The sequence below is a fragment of the Parus major genome, chromosome 1 (genome assembly GCF_001522545.3).
Source record: "Parus major isolate Abel chromosome 1, Parus_major1.1, whole genome shotgun sequence".
In the NCBI taxonomy this organism is placed as follows: Eukaryota; Metazoa; Chordata; class Aves; order Passeriformes; family Paridae; genus Parus; species Parus major.
Genome location: NC_031768.1, coordinates 86398881 through 86421152, shown reverse-complemented (window position 1 = coordinate 86421152; position 22272 = coordinate 86398881). Strand labels below are relative to the sequence as shown.

Here is a 22272-nt window from a genome sequence, read left to right as displayed (position 1 = left end):
CTTCTTCTTTGTCTTCTTCTTCTTTGTCTTCTTCTTCTTTGTCTTCTTCTTCTTTGTCTTCTTCTTCTTTGTCTTCTTCTTCTTTGTCTTCTTCTTCGTCTTCTCCTCCTCCAGCTGATGTTATGCCAACTAACCACTATCTTTAGTGTATTGGTTTTTGGTTTTTTTATGAGAACAAGGCTTATACCATTCCTTTCTCAATCTTTACCAGATAAAACATTCCAAACACCTTTGATCTACCCTGCTATCTACTCAAAGGAATCTACAATTCTCTGGAGGGAAAAATTAAATTATTTATACAGTTTAAAATCACTGTGTGTAGGCAAGAGTATTAGAATCACTGGGAAATGCACATAAATTAAAATTGTAAATGCAATTATTTATTTCTTATTTAGATGGGTTATTTTCTAATTCTGTGCAGTAGTTCTGCTTTCATAAGTGGATAACCTAGACAAGGATTATCTAGAGCATTATGATGGTGGATAGAACTGCCTTCCATAGCAGGAGTGCCTTCCTAGTAGACTGGAGAAATGACACATGCTCCATTGAGCTCCATGAAAGCCCTCGATCTGTAACTGAAGACCACAGGGCCATGACTAACAGTGCCTTGACAGAGCCTTTTCTGGGAACAAGTTGGCCTTTACCTTCTCAGTCCAAGGACCATGGAAAGTACATGCAGGTACCTCTTGGCAACCCGTGCTAGTTTGGGCTGAGATATTTTCTTCATAGTAGCTTATGTGGCACCGTGCTTTGGATTTGTGACCAAAACAGTATCAATAATACATGAAACTTCTGTTACTGCTGAGCAGCACTTACACAACATCAAGGCCTTTTCTGTTTCTCACACAGCCCTGCCAACGAGAAGTCTGGGGGTGTGAAAGAAGTTGGGAGAGGACACAGCCATGACAGCTGACCCCAGTGACCAAAGGGAAGTTCCATACATATGGCATCATGCTCAGTGTAAAGGTTCAGGGTAAAGGAAGGGGGGTGAAGATTCAGATTTACCGTGTTTGTCTTTCCAAGTAACCATTCTGTGTCATTAAACCCTGTTTTCTTGGAAGTGTCAAAACATTTGCCTGTTAACTGGAATTAATAAATTAATTCCTTATTTTTGATTTGTTCATGAATGCAGTTTTTGCTTTATCCTCTTTCTATTCCCTGTCTCTTCTCAAATTTTTTGTTACTCATCAGGCCCATGGGGAGCAAGAACCATCTTTTGATTCTCATGTTTTTGTAGAGCGTAAAAAAAGTCTCTTGTATCTGCAGTTCATTTAATGATTCCTTCACAGTCAAAGCATTGTAAAGGCAATTCAGTACACATCTAAATCAGACAATCTATCTCTGATGAAACTTCAGCCTCTGAAGAAAGAAGAATTTCCCCTTTCCAAGTATAGCTACCAGTGAAATGACTGGTGCTTAATCTTGGTTGAGTAGCCAGAGATTGGAACTTTAAGAATGAAATGACATGTATTTATTGATGCATATGGAAAGTCAAAACTAGGAGGGGAATGCAAGTAAAATGTGAATATGATAATTTGTATTTGTATTTGATAATACTAATATAATAATAATAATCACAAATATAATATAATAATATAATACTAAAATGTATTTGTAATTGAAAAGACAAAATTCAGTAGGGGAAAACCTCAGGTAAACATATCTTAATACATATTTTTTATTAATGTCTCATAAAAATATGCATTTTTACTGCAGTGATCCTGATGGTGAGATTGCTATGCATTGAGGAGTTAGTGATGCACACAACAGGTTCCGGAACAAGCTCAGGTTTCTGCTGTGCCACACATAGAACGTGGCCTTCAGGCTTTTGTTGGACACAAATTTCTTGGACACAGATCGATCATTGTAGCAGAGGAGCCTCCAGGCAGCTTCCACTTGGCCACCTGTGTGGCTTTCCTCCCATCTAACTGTACACCAAGAAGTTCTCATGGGAAAACCCCAAAAGAACAAGGTTTATTTTATTCTAGCATGTTTCAGATATTTTTATGGGCTCAACAAAAGTCTGTGAGACATACAGGTGACAAGTAGTACCCTCAAACAGTTTCACCTTCTGAGAGGAGTGTGTATTTGCAGAAATATCCTGCAGAATTATACTTTTAGAATTCTGGGGATTCTCTAAACATTCATTAGCTTTGTCAGATCACTTTCTTACTGGAGTGTCCACCAGCACAGTACACAACAAATAACATCAGTCATCCAATTTCAGTTTTTTCTAAAAAACTTTGGAGAGCAAATAATAAAGGTTTGACATAATAAATATAATTCCTAGTCAGACATTGCAGAAATGCTTCCTAGATCTTTTTTTTTGTCATTTATTTGAAGTCTTACCACACGTTCAGTCTCTAACAGTTAAAGTTCTGCCTCTCATGTCGCACTCATCAGTTCAAAGAGGCAAGCAAAAGTACTTTCCTTTTGTATTTCATTGTTCTGCTCTATTTTGTGAAACCTGAATTTGGTCTAAATCAATCCAGTCTAAATTCTGTCAATAACAAGGGATGTTTGCCTCCAGACGTTGCATAAAAATATTCTTTGAAATAGCAAAGACTGCATAAGTTCAGACACTTACCAGAACTTTCAAGGCAGCCCACAAAGCCTCATTCAAAGGCATTGAGACCTAAATAACCAGTGGGATTCTGTCTGTTCTTTTACATAAGCATGGAAATTCTGGTATATTATGAAAGAAGAATTTATATATGTCATTCTTTAACTCTTTAAGATTATTAGTTATGCATGATTAGAAAAGTTTTTCTTAATTTATTGGTGTACTAAGTCCAAATGCCTAAGAATTTCCAAACAGAAGTGCTCAATGAAAGACTTAAGCTGTATGCATTTTCTAAGACCATTGGCACAGCACTTTGATTAGATGATTTTACTTCTGGATATCAGAGTTAACATCTTTCTACTACTTCTTGTTCCTAGATAATGATGAGAATCTTAATCCAAAATTTTATAGCCCTTGGGAGAGAAATTTTGGTGCATCTCAAAAATAAGTTTTAAAAGAAAATGAATTCCTAAAAAATTCCTTCTTCTGAATTCCTAAACACATCAGAAATGAAAATGCAAGAAGAAATAATAACAAAACCCCAAACCCCTCAAAAATGTGGAAGAGATTCTGTTAATTAAGATATCATGGGGGGTTTCTCACAGTAGAGAGTGTTCTCGGTTAAACAGTTGTTCAGTTCTTCATGGCTTTCACATTCCTCTCAAAACTGGAGGAACTATCAAAAAAAACCCTGTTGAGGTCTTTAGCCTCATTTTCTTTCCTGTTCTCATGCTTATATCAAACATGCATATGACAGTAGAGACCCGATGCATGAGGAAAAAAAAATAAATTATTAGCAAAATAAGTAGGAATGCTGAATGCCAAGATTAAATCTGTAGCCAGTAGCTAATGATTACCCCAACATGTTTATTGTAAGTCCAGTGAATGGAGTTGAAAAGACAATATGTCTCATAAAAGTTACTTTGCAGCATGTTGCAAGGTGATACAGAAACTGTTAAAGTCGAACTCAAAATGAACAAAATGCTTCGGCTGGATTTTCCCTAGAGAGAGACGCTTTACAAAGCAGGTGTAAAAAAACCACGGGAGTCTTTGTATAACAAATGAACTGTGCCTCTTAATTAAGAGACTCCCTCAGCACTCTTGGCAAGTCAAGGAAAAGCATGCTTATATCAAAATCAGCTGGCTGTTTTAAGTGGATTTAGGATTTGTGCCATGTATTGGCCTGACAGCGCTGGAGACTGAAATCATTCAATAGTAAACAAGCAACTGTGCAGACTTTCCTACCTCCCTCCTGCAAAAGTGTTTTGTTTCTATCCTCTCAGTGCTCTCCCAAGATGCCACCATTCATTCTCCAAGCCTGTTTTATGCAAGGCTTTCTTGATGGCTACTCAAGGTCTAGTTCTGCCACCACAAGGATTCCTGCTGTGCTTAAGCATGTGAATTAAGGAGGGAGTAGGGAGTGCTGTTTGCTGCAGAGATAATCATGTTCTTGTAAATAAAGCAATATGCAATTTCTGAGAGCACGCAAATGGTTTTTTATCCGTCTTTACCCTGTGAGTGATTACTGTTTAAAATTTAAATAAGAATCAAGAGTTAAATTTAAATTTAGTCCCTACTCCTGTGCAAACTCTCGACTCCACTGTGTCTGTTCCACAGATTTATCTGTGGAGTCTGGACATGGAACTGTATTGGCCTTTCCCCAGTTTCCCAAACAAAGTTCTTAAAGAGGTTCAACCAATTTTAACATGTTTTTTCTATCTAACAGTGCTGCTGATACACAGCTACAAATGGTCAAATTTGCTTCATGTAAGAATTGCAACATCAGCACATACAGGCTCACATAAATAAATTTGAGAACACTTTAGTGAGATCTGTAAAGACTGTTTCATCTCCTTTTGCAGAGTAGAATAAATTAAATACAGGAAAATCAAACAACTCATTTTGAGTATGTCTGAAATATCTGGAAGAAGGAAAGCTTGATTCATATGATCTTATTATTCATTCTGTACTGTTTAGCTACTTTCTTTTATAAAGATGATTTCTTTCTAGATTTGTATAATATCGTCCTTTCACCAGACAAAATGAGGCATTGCCTTTGTAAATTTGCTAACTCAATTGTGCATTAAAACATGACTAATGAAGCACGCAGATCAGATTCTTACTTTTTTCATTTTTATTGTCTTTAGAAGTGGTGACTTTCCTATTTGGTAGATGAAAAGCTTTCTCATTCATTGTGTAGGTTAAGCAGCCTTTTGTAAAGAAATGGAGTTCAACTCAAAGCTCAAAAGGATTTTAATTTATTTTATTCTTCAGTGAAGCCACTGTAAAGATGTTGGGTATACAGAGTAAAGTAGCTTACCAAATTTCCTGCACTGAAACAGAATCTTTCAAGTGAGAAAAATAACTATTAGCTACAGTTACAGAATAGAAATAAATTGTTTTGGATCACCATGCCTGATCTAACAGAAAAGAAAAGCTAGGTTCGGAGATTTTTTTTGTTGTTGCTTTGGAACATCAGTCAGTGTTTCTATTTTGAATAAATCAAATATCAAACAGATAAATCGACCCAAATGAAGCGACTGTTCTTTCTGTATCCAGAAAATACATAATTAGTTGCCAAAGGCAACTGGTGGATTGATGGGAAAAGGAGAAACCTGAACAGAAGACAGTGAGGCACATGAATTAAATTGTCATTTAAGCATTCTATCCAAAAAACTGATCATCACTGGCTTTGATAGATTTTTATGAGATTATGAGAAAATTTATCTCATTTTTAAAATGTTCAAAAGCAGAACATAACACTCTTGAAGAAAGATTTAATTTCAGAGTTTATTTTTGGGGGCATATTCAAAGAGCAAATCTGGAGAAAATATCACAGGGTCATAGAATGGTTTGTGTTGGAAGGGACTCTAAAGACCATCTAATTCCAACCCCCCTGACATGGGTGAATTTTTAGGGTCAATCCTTACTTTGCCTGGTTACGCCTGAAAAAAAAAAATCATTTTCTAATGACATTGAAAGAAAAACATTGTTTGGAATTATATAATCTCAACTTTTTTTTTTTTTTTCCTGACAGAATCTTAGTATTTAGCTTCTGACTTTCACTTATGTGAAATTTTAAAATGCACACATAGTCAAAAGCAAAATTTCTTTTTATCAAAAAGAGAGCCCTTCCCAACACATTTTTCCAGGAAAGGTGATTTTTAATTGATCAATTTGTTTTTTCAAAGGAAATAGATTCCTCTGATTCACATTCGTTAATGGAATTCGTTTTGGAGTCACAAACAGCTCCTAATAACTCTCCAGGTAAAAAACTGCTTCAATTTCTGTCTGATAGTATATCCTGGGGGCAGACTTTTTAAAACAAAAGGAGTACATGCACGTGAAAAGGCTGCTGGTTTTGAATACGCACTGAACTTGGCATTACATGAGCTGAAAAATTCCAGAAACGAGTCATTGGGGAATCTAAGGCCTGTGACAGAACAATCTGCTGACTACAGTTTTGCAGTTCAAGAGATTGCTGCCTGTGTCTCTCGCTCTTGGCCACTGTGCTGCTTGCATCTGTCCTGGGAGTGAGGGTGATGACAGGGAACATGAGCCTCCATATTAACCACTGCAGCGGAAAATCTCGTCGCTTAGCGCTTTCTGCCAGGAAAAGTGTTTTGAAACGCCATGAACTGGAGAGTTTGAAAGACAGACATGTTGTTTTCTCTCTGCTCTGGGGTTGAATGGGAAGTTTCTAGCAGCAAGAACAAAAGGCAGCTGGGTAGCACTGTAAGCTCCTTTGGAAAGGGAACACCAGAACTTGCTTATGTAGACCCAGGCTTTTAACTCAATTGTAACCAGGTGTCACTTTGCATTTGCAGTAAATTGAAAAAGGAAAGTATTCTATTATGGTTGTCCATCTTCTACTTTTCTTTAGCTGATGATTTTTATGGCACGTAGGTTAATTTTATTGTTTATTTATTTGCTGGATGTTCAATACTGTAGGTTGCACTTCTGATCTTTAAATAGAACTCACAATGGTTTTGAAAGCAAAGATGTACATATTTGCACTAGGAACAAACAGAGTGCTTGGAATTTTTTTCTGAGACTCACTTGAGTATGTCAAAGTGTGTGTGTGTCTAATTTGATAAGCTCATTTGCTGCATTAAGAAATTGCTGTTCCTTTGGAGTCATGTGCTTTCTTTTATGGAACAATCTGATGGAAACTTGTACTCTCAAGAAAACATAGTAAGTTGCATCTGCAAAAGCAGGTTTGTGTTCAATCATCATCTGTAGAAGTCATCCCACTGACAATGATGCACAAATCATGTTTGCATTCACAATCCTCACACAGACCACAGTACCATGATGATATTGAGAAACAAAAATGCTCTGTCTCAGATGCTACTTAGTATATTGGCTTAATTTAAGAACTAACTCAGCTTTTTTGGGTTACCCTGCTTTTTCTTTCAGAATCAAGAATTCAAATTTCATCTTGTAGCCAAATATGCAATTTTACAATATTGCTGAAGCTATATTGGGGTTCATTTGGATTTAAAATAGACCAAGGTACTAATGATTCTGACACAGGGGTTGAAGGGTCTTGGGAACTGAGAATCTGATAGACTTTTTCATGCTTTATATTTTACATCTGTGCCAAAGGTATCACAGGCCCATTCTTCCCTGTGACATCCTCAGAACGAATGCTGTGAAAAAGCAATTTTCCAACAGCCATTTCTAGAGCAGAACTGCATATTAATTTCTTTCTAACTCATGTTTGCTCACTCACCTGCAGTAAGTAATGATTTCTGACATGAAAAAGGCAGCAGATTGGAAATGGTCCCAGCCTAGAGCATTTGCTGTGTTTAAAGTGAGATAGCAGTGAGAGCCTTTTAAGTGTGCTGCAACACAGGCATTCAAACTGTGGGAAGAAAAATCTCTCCTTAGCACCTAACAGAGACTGGAAGTATTGGCTGAACTTCCCCTGCTGAAATCACAAAGGCAGGAGTACAAGTTAGAAGTACCTGGGAAGATCAACCACTGATATGTCATTTCACCCCCATGAAAGCATAGACATTGAGAGAAATTTAATGTATATCTTTCCAGCTCATTGGATGAGCACTGCTTGCCAAAGCTTTATCATCAGCAGTAGCATGTAGAACCCTTAAGACTCTAGAATTTTTCTCTACCATGTCTGTATTTTCCTTTTAAGGTTGATTCTTCTGCACTATTCTTATTTAAGAAGCAAATCTCCATTCAAAAGGAGATTAAAATACAGAAAGGAAGCACTGTAAGAGTATGGGAAGGAAATATAAGAGGCTCTGAAAGGAAAGATGATAAGGATCACTAAGGGAGTCTCAGAGTGACTTTGTTTTTATTACTGTAATTATATTCTTCATTATCCTTGATTATGTTTGTATGAAAGGGGTTAATGGATTTGGTCAAATTCAAAAGTTGATCTGCTTTATGAGGTGCTGTGAGATATTGATAAAACCAGAAGATTTTAAAGGGAATTACAGTTGTTAGAACTATGATAAGGAATAGGTTTCAAAAAACCTCAATTAAAAGGCAGATGCATTATTGGTAGGAAATATTCAGAAATAAAGAAATGTTTAAGACTATTAAATTTGGGAATATTACAGTGAAGAATTAGAGGTGAGGCAATTTTCAAGGAATATGCCAGTGAAAAAGGCCTGTGGTATTGAACTTTGATAACACACAGCAGCAGTCTCTCTTTCCCTGGAGCTGACAAAATAGTCCTCTGGGCAGTTCTAGATATGTCCCTAAAGACAGATAATCCCATAAAGGATGAGTTTAAAAGAAAAGAAAGAAAAATAATTCTGATGGGTCTGTTTGGAGGGATTAATTTATGGGGAAAGAATATGTGAAGAAGGGTATAAATATGCCTTGCTTGACTGAGAAACCACTAAAAAGGAGAAGGAACAGAAGTATCTGTTTTTTTCCAAGAGTAAACAAGTCTTAAGCTTATTTTTAGATCTTTTTTTTTCCTTCTAACACATATTCCCATTGAAGTTTTCTAGGGGAAAAAACCTTCCCAGAAATAAACCCTTTCATATCAGGAAAACAGAGATCTACTATGTCTGACACTAACAATTAGTCTGCATTCTCTAGCACAGATTTTAATATCACACTTTATAAATAGATAAAACAGATTTCTTGGGATTTATAAGCTGTGTGTAAGTCAAAAACATGAAAAAGTCAAAAACATGAAAAAGTCAAAATAAGAAAGAAATACTAATTTATAACTTTTAAGAAAGCTAGAGATTCCTTATCTTTCCTGTGAAGCAAAAGGCCTTAGGCAACCAGTGGTCAGTGTTTAAAATACTGCATTAAAATGGGTAAATCTGAAACAGCGCAAGCATTCTCACCATCCTCTAGTGGAGGGTTTTGTAGCCCTACTTCGTATTAGTTGCAATGACAGCATTTCCTCAGGAATGCTGTCTTTGAAAACTTCTGGTCCTGTCTGACCTCTACTTTGTATCTTTAGCTCCAGGGGTCTGAGAATGAGCCCCTCCGTGTTTAACTAGGATTGCTGCATTTTGTCTCTTTTTTATTTAAAATTGACTGTAAATTGACATTTATGTTTCTTTGAAGAAATTCAATTTCTGTTCAAGGTCAGCCTACCCACATTCATTTACCTTTGGAACAGAAACTGTAGCAGGTGGTAGAGTTTCTGTATAGAACAAGGGCAGCTTGGAGAAAGGAAGGCAGCAGAGGCTGACACCAAGCAGAAAATATCTAGCAGGTCTTAAAGAGAGGAGGCAGGGCTGAAGAGAGTGAAAATGGACCTGCATCAAAATTTAGCATTAAAACTATATCCTACTGGCTTGGACTGAATCAAGAAAAATACCATAGTAATACAATTAAATTATATGATAATATATATTACAAGATTTGCCATGACACAGCTCTACTTTGCAGTGCATGTGACACAATGAGCAGAGTTAATTTTTCATTGCTTTTGGGAATGTGATGTTCTCTTTTTAAGGTGCAAACTGACTTGTCATCACTTCTGGGAATTCAGTTTAAGTGGTCTGGTATTATTTCTTGGGGTAAACATACACTGACGTTACTTAACACACATTAGCAGCACAGTGTGCCTAGTTAAGAAAACGCAAATCCTGAATTTTAAGAATTCAATATGGAATATAAACTGCAACCTGGCAAAGAAAACTCCTAAATAATAACTCTCATTTAAAGTAATGAGATTGGCAGGTTTTTTATTCTGTCATGGGAGCTGATTACTTTTTTCACTTAGAAACATTTGAAACTGAAACCTTCTACAACAACAATTTTGAAACATTTTGTGTCAAGAAACCAAAGTAGATAAAATACAATTTAAAATTATATTGGAATATCTTGCCTTATTAGCCATATTTTAATAGCTACTCTCCATGGTATTCCAGAATAATTTGTTAGATGACCAGATGGTTTGAAAGAGATGTCTCATTACAGTGTCCATACTTCTATTTTAATCCACGTTTCTCAATTTAATGTATGTGGACAATAAGACTAAGGTGATTTATTAAATTGATCTCATGGTCAGTGGGTCTGATGCCCACTAGTGTCTCACTTACAAACCTTTCAAATTCATAATAGGGTAGGATAAGATAAAGTCCATAACCCTTAAACTGTTTTTTAAGCCTTGGTTGAGATCACTCAGTCCAGGAAGAAAGTTTAGGCACATAAATTAAATACCACCAGATCCTGATGTTAAAATGCTTAAATAGTGGTTATTTTGTAGCCCAGATCTTCCTAATACTCAAATAGAAATTCATTCACATGCACGCTTCAAAAATTAAATATTTCCCTTTGTTTCTCTGTCTATTTCTGTTCCATAAACAAAATTTGTCTATACCACTGCCTACCAAATATGATTTTTCATGCCACGCTAAGCTCAGTGGACTAGTATTCTTCTGTCAAGAATTTGTGATGCAAAGCAAGAAAATGCTAAGCTCAAAGATACTAATAATAAATGTTATATAACAAGAAAAAGTCAGTGAAATAAAGAAGCACTTAGACATCAACTAATGATTCAAGAATTACAGAACCAGAGAAGCAGTGAATGGAATGAACCTCAGAGGTCCCCATCCAAATTTCATTATCAGAGTAGGACTGTTGCCAACGCTCTATGAAACGAATCTTGAAAGTGCTCAGACATGGAGATTACCCAGGCTCCCTCACAGACATCTTCTAGTGCTGCCCTACTCAATGAATTTCGGCTTCCATTTAGTCTAAGATAAAAACCGCTTTCTCCAAGTGTTTGGGAATTCCCAAGCCATTTTCAGCCCTTCTTGTATCATCTACCCTAACTGAGCAGAGTTTTGTTCTGTCATCCTTCCTGTAATGTCCTGTTCTGTCATCCCTTCGTGTAATAAAGAGCAAACTCAGCTCCAGCTTTAAGATCAGCCCTCACCTGTGGGACCAGGAAGGCTGGCGTGATGTGCTGCTCCCCTCAGATGCCTCCTGGCCAGGGAAGCTTGGTGCTCTGCTGTCCCTCAGGGGACCTTGCCTCTGAGATCCAGAGGTCTGTTGTGGTGCCCCTCTTCCCTCAAGGCTGAGCATTTTGGGCCAGCATAGCGCTCTAGTCCCGCTGTGGTTCCATTCCCCTCCTAGCTGTCCTGCTTTTGGATCCTGCTAGGCGTGAGGGGTGTGCAGCTCCCATTCAGGATGCCCTGCCTAGAGTTCCATCAGAGAGCCCCGTTGTCCCCCAGGGCTCTCTGCCCTACCTCCAGGCTGTAGCATCCCTCATCCTTGAGGCCCGCATCCCTCAAGGCTGCTTTGTTTCTGGATCAATTCCTTTTTGGGAAGCTGCCCAGTGTCCTTGGCCTGGCAGGTGGTCTAGTTCCCTTTGAGAATGCCTTATCTTCAGGGCATGGTGGGGTGTCCCAGACCCCCTCAACTCCTAGGCCTGCCAGGCCAGCACCGCGCTCCGTGCTGCTTGAGGCTGTGCTGCCTCCCTGCCCAGGCATGCAAGCTCAGCGTCCCTTCGGCTGGAACCACTACATGACCTTGATCTCTTGATCAGGAGGTCATTACATCTCTGGATTATCCCCTCAAAATATTGCAGGTTGCAGTTCACTAACTGATTACAATTAGTAATTAAAGTAATTAAATTTTATTACAATTAGTAATAAAAGAGTAGTTGTAAGTAAAAGAGGTGTTGCTTGTGTGAGTAAGGGTAGACTGGCAGTGACATTAGAGCTAGGGTCACCCAAGCCTTACACAGTCAAAAGGGTGTTCACTACAGCTTATGGCCTCTCTGGCAGGGAGAGCCAGCAATCTTTCAAAGGCCCTTCTCTACAAATGACTTCTCTGAAATGGACACCCTTTCCTGGGGCAGGCCTTTAGTCCCACTAGTATAAAACCCTGAGAGCTGCAACTGGAGTCAGACCACAGATTGGAGGGGCCTGTATTTGTCTGTGATACCAAAATTGCTGATACAGGCATTAACAAATCACTACCTCCACCATAAACACAGGACTGAAGCTGCGTCTTTAATCATATTTTTTTAGCAATAAAGCCAAAATATTTGTCCCTTTCTCTTTGGGCTTACCCTCCAACAGGCTCAGTATTGTGCTAATTCAGCTCTTTTTTTCAGCTATACAATTAATTAGTTTAGTAAATGAAACAGAATAAAAGCAAACCTTCCAAAAGAAAAATGTCACACTCCCTATAAAAAAATTTGGTTTGTAATTTTGATCAGTGCCCTGGTCTGGATTGACTTACATCTATACAGACAAGTAGGTTTGCAAACCAAAAAAAGCAACAATGGGCAACAGATCTTGCTGTTGAGAAAATTGTCGTCTTGAGCTGCATCTTAAATTCACCAAATAATACACTGGTACACATAAATGCTCATTAGAGAACAATTTCTTCTGCAACTACCGGCTCCAGCAAATTTCTAGTTCTGTGATCGGGGATTAAGACAGTGTTCCTCTAATAACTTCTTGTGCCACTGTTCCATTCTGACATGCACTCTCAAATTGATTCTTGTGATGTTGAAGTAGGAGTCTCAATGGAAGTAATTTCTTATCTTTCTAGAAAACAGATCTTACCTAAATAGTTAGTATGGAGCTGCTGCAAAAAGTCTGTATATTCTGCAAAAACAAAACAGAAAAGCCCAACTTGTCACTTTCTCCAGAACACAGAGCATGGGATTTTGCTGCACTTTAGATCAGGACAGACTAAAGCATTCTTTAATTATTATGCAATAATTGTATCCACATGAAGGAGTTTGGATACTTATTGCCTTTGTGAAAGAGTGGTTATTGATGGATAAAACACTACAACATTACAGAGCCATGGTTATTCCTATTTCCCCTTTCCTTGCTGACAAGAACAGCAGCTGACTGTCAGAGTTCTGGAGGAGCAGGCTGCTAAGAGCAGGTTCTGACCACATGAGCTTTGTCCCAGGTATCCCAGGAGTGGATCCAGAATTAGGCATTCCAGAAGGTAAAGTTCTCCCCTTCAGACAGAGGTGGATGAACAAATTCTGGACTTTTAAAGTTATTATTGATGGGCTGTCTTGATGTGTTATATGCCAATCAATGTAGCAGGTTGTCAAGCAAATATTAATAGTTCTGTTATTTTTGCCACTCACGTGTGTTTTCATTATACCTATCTAATTACAATTTAACGAATAAAAGTTGCATCTCTAATAACTCCACAGCAGCATATCAAAGGTCAAATTCTGGGCCTCCAACACCAATCTAATTATTCTAGTCATGTCAGCTCAGTAGGGATTTATCCCTCTATAAAGAAGTTTGCTTTTGAGACAAAATCCTAATTTCTCATGGGGTTTTAGTGCCCCACAGTCCCTCCTCTGTCAATTCCCCCCTCTAAAGGTTCCATCTGAGGTGATGCACTTGAGAATAGGTGCACAATCATAAGATATATTGTTTGTTAAAAAGACATATTTATTTTCATTTTTTGCATAAGATAATATTCACATAAGAAATCAAATCTCTCAAACAGGATGGTCAACTGGTACCTGAACAGTGACCCTGTAACTCTCCATTGCAAGTGTCTTTCTAAAAGCATCTTCAGCTGAATCTAGTGAGACTCACTGAATTGCTTCTCTGCTGAATTATTATAATACAGCTAGCAAACAGTCTTATGTGCAAACCTAGTCTAGATGTCTCAAGTGTTATGTTTGACCATTTCTGTAACTACAGGAAGAGTTCTAAAGACTAGTTACAAGTATGCATTTACTGTTTGGCCGTTTCTGCAGCATCAAATACAGGGGAGCATCTCTGAGACAATAGTGCCATCAATCAGCTTATAAACATCAAGACCTGCCTGAGGAAACCTCCAGGAGTGGCTGGAATTCTCTCTTGGAGAGATTCTGCAATGCTTTGTTGCTCACTTTGTTGTGAAGGCAGCTAGGAGTTTGGTTGGCCCCCCATGTCATGTCAGTCCATTATCTCAAACGAGTTGTCTCAGCCAGCAGGATAAGCCTGTGGAGCTCCTCAGCCACCCAGGGAATTAGTGATTGTGCTGAGTACGCACATTGGCACAGCCAGGATACACAGCTACACTGTGGTTGTCACAAATGAGTATGTCTGGATGTTATGCAGCAATTAGGGAACTGCTGGTATGGTAATGTTTAGAAAACTGAGAGATCAGGGTGAGAAGTTCCAGTTTTAAATGAGAAAACTAAATTTTTTTTCTAAATTCATCCATCAGCGATGCACTTCTTGGCAAGAGTCAGTGCTTCTTCTATAGTGATCATGATCACTTCATATACAGAACTCTTGGTCTTTAACAATCATATTTTAAATTCCTGTGTGTACACGTGGACCTGATGGCTCAGAGGCCAGGATGACTAGGATTGAGAGCACAGTACAAGCCATGTGGGACTATCCTGATTAGTACAATTATATGTTATAGTTTTCAAAGGCTTCAGCAATAGGCCCTAATTGTAGGTCAAATGCAAAGTTCCGTCTTACATCACAATTAAAACTTAAAATACTTATAATTCTTGGCAAAAGGGGAATTCATGATTGCTTTTCTTTTGGGGTGTTCTCAGGTGTGAGAGGTTTTTGGATCTTTCTATATTTGTACTGAAGATAAAGTAGCTATTAAATGTGGCAGAGAGGCAAAATAACCACTCAGAAAGACAAAGTAGTTTTTAAAAAATCTAATATAAAAGTATATGAAATACATTCATCCCTATGGAGTAACCATGATTAGACTACTGTATTTGACAATGCTCTGGACTTGACCATATCTTCCATATCTTTAGTTCTCTCCCTCTTGCAAACTACAGTTTGAGGACTTCTTGTCCTTTGTTAGTGTAAATTTTAAGATTGTACTGGATAATGAAACATTTTGGTTTGCAGGACATGAAATTATTCGTATAATTTTAATTTGAAGTCTATGTGTGTTTGCAACTATATTCCAAATACCATTGTAATATGATACAATAATATCACAAATATTATTGTAATACCTGATCACAAATATTATTGTAATACCTGATGATGTCCAAATCCAGTCCCTGACATAATAATCCAGATGGTTTTTCCCGTTCTTGTGTTACACAGAAGTAGTGCTTTAAATAATAATTTGCACTTAGGGAGACTTTTGTATTGTCTCTAAACATGTACAGCACAAGGCATGTACCACCAGCTGATCATCCACTCCCCAAAAATGCAGGGTAATATTATGGATTAATTTAAATAGTAATATAATAGATCACAAAACTTGAAGATAAAATCATCTAGTATTTTGGGATAGAGACAAGATGAAAGTCTAATGCTTCTAACCATGTGTGTATTTCTAACTTAGGCATTAGAAACTTCAATATGCTTTCTCATTAAAAAAAATCTTCAATATTTACACTCCTATTTCACCATAATTTGCAGGAACCATTATAGGATTCATTGTGGCTTAATGTTGTTGGTGTTCAGTTTTTTTTTAATTTATGCTGGCATCAAAAGACAGAACATCTTAAATTCGTCCTGAGCTCATACTCCTACAAAATGAACATGACCTTTCATATGCCATTTTATAAATATGCCTTGCTTATAATTTCAATCTTCTGTGGTTTAGATTGCTGTAATTTCCCTTTTTCTCCTAACCAAGCTGTTAATACTTTATAAGCTGTATACACATGGATGTGCTACCTATAAATCATAATTTTTATGTATTTCCAAAACACATTAGGTGCAAGGGAGAGAATGTGCCACTTTCTTATATTTTTTTCTGTCATTAAGAAATTACAATTTTCAAACCTCTTGCAGACTCCAACACTGCAGTAAAGTATAGCATATTTTAATTTGGAGTTGCAGTGGTGTACCCTTCTTGTTTAACCCATCTATTCTATTATTGCTGTTTCCACACTGAAGATAGTATTCCCAGTGAAAACGAATGGATCGCATAAATAAGTTTAGTCACAAGAAGAGTTCTAATTCTGCATTGTTTCATTTTTCTAAATCTTCCATTTTTAATTATGTACTCTTTTGATTGAGCAGCTTGAATTTCATTTCAATTTTTTTCCAGAATGCCAGTTCTTAGGTTTATGGACAGAAAGATCCTGTCAGCTACTGAAATAGACCTGAAAACTGGCTCTGGCCCAGCCCTCCTGGAATTTGTTTTATGTTTCATGTAATTCACTTGAGCTCTGTGGCAAAACTGTAAAGCAAGAATCAGGGAAATAATGCTTTGCTCTCATCTATTTTGTGGCAAACTACCAAAGCAGGATCTGAAGGGCAATACCTGGAACAATTGGATTTGAAGATTGATGGGCTTCTCTAGGCCACATCTGTAACAAAAATAAATGCTGTAAGAAACTCCTTCCTTAAGGAAGAGAACTATTTTCTTTATCTTGCCTTTAAAAGTACTAGCTATGTTCTCAGAAGCAAGCTTTCACCCAAATTGTCAACTCTGCTACACTGATTTCTCTAACTTGATAAATTATTCCCTACACATCTGTATTTCCAGAGGCTTTTTGTTGTATCAAGCAGGTTTCTGAACACTACAAGCAAAACCATTATATACTACTTAAGAACTATTTTTTCTCCTGAAAGAAAATACTAACACACCACATATAAAGTTCATATAATTCTCAATATAGTCTCCTTTATTATACCCCCTTCTATTTTATGTAGCTCGAAGAAAGAGAGAAGAGGAACACCATTAACACCTAGGTCACACAATTATACCTGTATTATGGAGAGTTAAGTATAAATACGCTGATCTTCTCCCTGGCAGTGATCACAGATGAATTAGCAGAGTCTCCAGATTCTGCCAAAGTCCAGAGCCACATCAGGTGCCAAGGTCTACTACCAGATCAATAATCCAGGAGGCTGAGCTCTGTTTGCAGCCAGAAAAATCATCTTAGGCACCTCAGAGTGCTGACTCCATTCCATAACCTGGCCAAAGCCTGATTATATTTAATTTATTGGGGAACATCACCAAGCAACATTCTGAAGAGGTATGACCTCATTTTTGCTAAGTTATAGACAGTTCTGGAAAATGAGCTACATTGTTCTCAGCTCACAAAACACACGTACTGATCACACTTTCTTATTTTTCACGTTTTAGTGGGAGGCAGCAGGATTTGGCAATTTTCCTCATTGGAAGAGGAAGGAAAATACCAAACTGGGGAGAAAAAAATGCCAGCCCACTATCATAGTTACTGTTGGTTGCTTGTCAACAGTGACAGCTCAACGTGAAGAAAATTGTTCACAACAGGGAAACGTGAGAAACGTAGCAGAAAGCCTTACTTAAGACAGTTATGGAAGAGATAGCTAGAAGACAGACAGCTATTTGCCAGACCTGACAGAGCCATCTAAGTTATTTTCATAGATCTTCCAGTTAAAATGCTTTACAGGAGTGCTCCCAAAGCATTATGTGTATCACTGAAGGAGGCAAATAAATGCCTCATCCATTTTTCTGAAAAACAGAAAGCGACAGAAACCAAGATGACAGAATGCCTGCCATTGGGCAAAGAAATAAAAGAGAGGTGTGATTTCAATTATTGCAGCTTCATCTGTGGTCTAGTTAAATTCCTCTAACCGCATGTGACATAGCAATTCAAACGTTTAGGCACAGACTTTACCATAAGAAGCAAAGAAACAATTAAGATTTGATATTTGGAATGTAAGAAAAACTCTTTTTTGAATGAATAGTGACATTTTTATATATTTGGTCTTCATCTCAGACTTGCTAATCATGCTGTAATCGATCAGGAGGGAAAGGCAGAACAGATGAAAAAGAAATGTGTCTTTAAATGTAGAAATTCCATCTCAGATTCCAGCAAATAGTATAAGGCAGAAGGCAGTTTTTATCGGAGAAGAGTTTCTTAAAGCTATCACATAAGAGAAATTACAAGATAGGATGGACTCCAGTGATTTGCATTTCTTTTCAGTGAGTTTATGACTCTGAGAATATTACTTCACTTTCTTTCCGATAAGCTGTGTGCCTGGGTACAATATTCTGCACCCACTGATATCTTATGGGAGATGGCATTATAAATGAGGTTTAGCTCTTCAAACAACACACCTTCTCTCTCCTGTGAGAACTCTAGAATAGAATACAAGCAACAGTCTGACACTTCTCTCAGCATATTTTTTCTGTGAAAGTATTGGCTGCACATATCAAATCACCATGGTATGAGATTATACATATATAATCTTTTCAAGGCTTCAGGAATAATACAGAAGAGAAAGCAAAAAGACAGATGCCCATTTGCCAGGTCTGGCAGAGCCATCTAAGTGATTTTCGTGGCTCTTCTACAATCACACAGAATTACATGATCACTGAAGTTAGAAAAGACATCAGGAAATCATCTAGTCCAGCCCCCACTCAAATGACTGTCAGCTACAGCTGGGGCCATTCGTAGCCATGTTTTTAACACATCTACGGAAGGAAACTACAAAATATCTTTGAATGCCTTCACAGTAAAAAAAGTATAAGTTTTTAATGCTTCCATGTCCTTTATTTCAATTTATGCTCATTTCATCTTCTCCTTTTGCTGAGTACCACTGAGAAGGGTCTGAAAAGAGTTCATCTTTTTTACCCCTTCCAATATCAAGCACTCTGAGCCTCTCTTCATATGAGAGTTCCCCAGCTACTTGGTAATTGTTGTGGCTCTTTCAGTGAACTCACTCCAGTATAACCATGTTTTTCTTACCAGGGGAAAAGTTTTGCATAACAAAATTTTTAGGCACCTCATAACTTTAAGCTAACTTTGACATCAACATTCAGAAGTATTTTGCTGTCTGTTCTGAATACATGATTTGTAAATGATCAAAAAAGTTAAGTGGGAACTGAACAAGGTCAGTGTATAACAAACAAATCACAGTAGTATGCCCATTTATCTCTGCCACTGTAGTAATCACAATTCTCAAAACCCTGCTTAGCTCCTTCAATCCACAGGGGACTGGAGACCTATTTTGGTGACCTTTACAGAAGTTGTCAGAATACAACTTTCTTCCATCTGACCCAATTACAACTTATTCAGAGTTTGGCACTCTCAATGGAAGAAAAAAATGGAAGGAACATTGTGGTTCGGGTTTGTAACTGTGAAATAGAGCTTCTGCTTTTAAATAAAATAAAGTCTACAATCTTAGAAAAAATTAATTAAAGTGTCTTGCAGAGTTAGTTCTGGGGTGTTCCATTATCTGTAAGTATGGCTAAGGGTTTGTTTGTGAGAAGGTGTCTATAATTTAACAGTGAATGATATTGGCCTGCAGCAGTGGGTATCTCGGATCAGCTTAGCTTCTGACAGACCCTTCCCCACTCAAACCAAACATCAGTGTTTGAAAACTGCAATGATTCCCAGGAAAAGTATGGAATATGCAGTGTTCAGGAAGAAGGATAAGAAGATGATACATGGAGGAAGGGTGGTGGGGAGAGTTAATGAGGAAAACTAAAGGACAAGGAAGGAACAGAATAAATAAAATGAGATCTTTAAATCTGCAGAGCGAATTAGAATTCACTTCAAATTCTTCAGAATTAATATGGGCAAGTTTCAGGAGTAAGAGTAATATTTGAAGTACTGGCAGCTTTGAGAGACACAGTAGGGATGAAAGTGCATGAAGAGACTGGAAAGATATATTTCGAGACAAAGGAAGTCACTATGACTTCCTGAGCAATAAAAAACAATGCAAAGTGATGCTACAGAAGGATCCTTCCTATCTGATAACAAATCAGATAATAAACAAAATTTATTAGATAACAAAATTTGGTGGGGATACTGGAATAGGAATATATTTTTGTTACATTATTTCCCCATCCAAATAGGAAGTATATTATAGTATTTATAGTCCAAGAATTGGCTAGTACTAAATCTGAACTTCCAAAGCCACAACGTGCAGTTGTGCCCATTTTCAAATGATCTGACTGCACTAAGTGGAGCTTGGGTCATCTTAGTTATGCTCCCTAAAGCTAGTCATAAGCCATTACTGGCTGCCCAACAAGCCCAGTTTTGCTCAGATCTTAGTGTCCTAAGACACCATTGTAGCAGTGTTTCACTGAGCCATCTGCAATGTATCAGTCTCCTCTGGACCAGCTCTGGACACAGAATCAATGATGTAGCCTCACCAGTTCCAAGTAGAGGGAGAGGGAGAGAGAGAGAGAGAGAGAGAGAGAGAGAGAGAGAGAGAGACAGGGTCACTTCCCTGACTCCACTGGCCACTTTCCATTTAATGTAGATGAATTATACAGCTTGCCTTTCATGCAGAGCGAGAGTGTGATGAGTCACGTCCAGCCTAGCTGCACCTCCACCCCAGAACCCCTGGGTGCTTTCCAGCAGGACTGCTGTGCAATTTCTCCTGCACAGCATTACCCCACCTCAAATGCAGACATCTGGGTTTCATCCAAGCTAATGACTGGCAATAATTCTGAATCTTCTGAGGGCCAGCACAGTGGTATTGCCACACAGAGCAAGGAGCACAGCAGCCTCAACCACAGCTGCTATTATTGGAATTCTGAAGTAATAAATGCTTCCCTTTCCACTTTCCCTTCAGCACCACTCTACTCAATTCCTAATACTTGGTGACCTTCACATGTACTTACACATGATATATTTAAATTCGGAAGATGCTTTTGACACCTCCTGGCTTTGCTGCAAGTGCACTTATACTACCATGACATTTTCTTCATGACAGTTTTCTTTTTCTCAAGATTTAACAAAACAGAGGTTCAGAAATATGTTCCCAAGATAGTTCCAATAACCAATTATCACTCTTGGGTAATGGGTGATGTCAGCAGTATTTGTATTCACATGATGGGGGTAGAATTTGTCCAGTAAGAAAGCTTACATTCTTCAAATTCAGTGTTGCTGTGAATTTCAGTATCAACAGGAACTTGCACTGAGCCTCATATTCTAACTGAAGGACTGGCCAAGTGTCTTTGTATGCTCACAGACATCTGTGTATCTGTTTGTAAACAAACTTCTCCGAGTCTCTTAAAAATTATTACAAGGAATAACTTCTACCTGATTAAAAAGAAGGTTTCAGCAGGACCAATCATTTTCCGTTTGGAATAAAGCAGATTAGAGAAAACCGTGTGTATGTTTTCAAAGCAGTTTCCTCAATCACATATAGAACATAAATGGAGCGAAGACACCAACCATCTGGCAGATTTCCAAAGGAGCTCAGGACCAAAACACTCATGCTGGAAACTAAGAGACTGGAAGGCTTTCCCAGTATCTGTAAAACATCAGCACCACGTTCAAGGATGAGCAGTCAGGTATCATCTGTGTTGACAAAGAGGTGGAGGAGGACAAGAATAGGTGCCAGGCTAACTCATGAAGTATCTGAAGCATAGGAGAAAAGGATATATTAAATCTCTGCCTGCCAACTTTGCTAGTTGCCGAGTGCTTTTGAAAATCTGATGCCTCATTTAGCTGACTAAAGAGTGATTGAGCTGCACCAGAAATACAAACCCAGCTGTCAGAGAAAACTGGAAAATATGTTCTGGAGTAGTTTTGCAAAATCAAATTCTTTTTTTCTATATAGAACACTGGTTTATTTTTAAATGTTTAATTAGGCTAAGTTTAGCTGTGTGTATTACCTGAAAATAGAAAAGACACACTAAAACTATGCAGGTTAGTCCAAATGCATGCTGACTAAAACTTCATGCACTCACTAACCACCAGATATTCATGCCATAGCAGAGAAAAACATTGTGACAAAGATTGCAGAGACATTAAATTTTTATGCAGATTATTTTTTACCCTTACCCCTTCACCTAGAAATTGAAGTACTTGGTAAAAAGAGGTCCATAGCCCCAAATTACGAGAGTAGCTTTGGAACACTTGGCCATGACAAATACTTGGCAAATACGTTTTCATATTTGAAGGGTTTTAAGACCTTCAAAAGCTCTATGAACGTCACAAAGAGAAGGAGAGATGACCCACTTCCACCTCTGTCATTATTTAAGCCTCATGCCTAGAAGGTGTGAAATAAAATTCTACTACACAAACAACGGAGGTGTGGATGATTACTGAAAAAATTAGCGGTGATGTGGAGCTAATGAAAGAACTTGAGGTGTCAAAATAAATGTGAGATGAAAGGAACGGAGGGAAATCAGAAGCCTGTGAAAGACTGAGCGATCAAATGACTGCACAAAGTGTCTCACAGAGTCCAGTTTCAGTCTTTATGGAAGGTGTGTCTAAATTCTGAATATTCTCGTATTCTGAAACCACTTCACATGCTACCACTGTGCCCTACATGACATACTCTCATTGCCACTTGACATTTCAGCATACCACACACCTTCTGCTTCCC

The 22272-nt window shown here is 37.9% G+C and overlaps 1 long non-coding RNA gene across 5 annotated transcripts in view; it reads right to left on the bottom strand.

The window, feature by feature from the left end:
* The window catches only part of LOC117244872, a 55434-nt gene that overhangs the window by 32349 nt on the left and 813 nt on the right, over window positions 1-22272 (bottom strand). The gene's annotated exons all lie outside the window — the stretch shown is intronic.